The sequence below is a fragment of the Nanorana parkeri genome, unplaced genomic scaffold, assembly GCF_000935625.1.
Source record: "Nanorana parkeri isolate BGI_ZX_2015 unplaced genomic scaffold, ASM93562v1 scaffold665, whole genome shotgun sequence".
Taxonomy (NCBI): Eukaryota; Metazoa; Chordata; class Amphibia; order Anura; family Dicroglossidae; genus Nanorana; species Nanorana parkeri.
The window spans coordinates 1-617 of NW_017306933.1; positions in this window are offsets into that span (position 1 = coordinate 1).

A 617-nucleotide genomic window follows, 5' to 3' on the forward strand; every position below is an offset into this window, starting at 1 on the left:
ACAGGTAATCTGCACAGTACGGAGGAAAGGCATCATTTCCTCCGTACTGACCGCACAATACTATAACCATTCATCTGCTGTTCCTGTTATCTGCTGTAACCTGATGTTAAAGAATAAACACCTCTTTTGAATGAATCGGTATTGACGAGTTCAGCTATCTGACGAGGATTGTCCGCAGTGAGTATATCTGCTTATACAGGCCAGGCATAGAGGTCTCAGCAAGGGATATATTTCACTATCACAACGATCGGAGTCAGAATAGCAGGAGTGGTTTCAAGAACATGAGGGAGACTTTACCTTGCTTAGGTGGCCCCCACAATCACCAGATCTCAATCCAATTGAGCATTTGTGGGATGAAGTTAAAAGAGCCATCAGGCAGCTGATTCCACAACCATCAAGTCTCACAGAACTGGACGGTGCTATTCATCAGGCCCGGTTTCAGATTCCTTGCATCACCTTTCAACATCTCGTGGAGTCAATGCCAAGAAGAATCGCCGCAGTATTGAAGGCAAAAGATGGCCCAACGAAGTACTGATGGGGTGGTCATAATAATCTGGCCACCCACTGTGAATGTGTGTGTGTATATGTATATATATATACATATACATATATACATA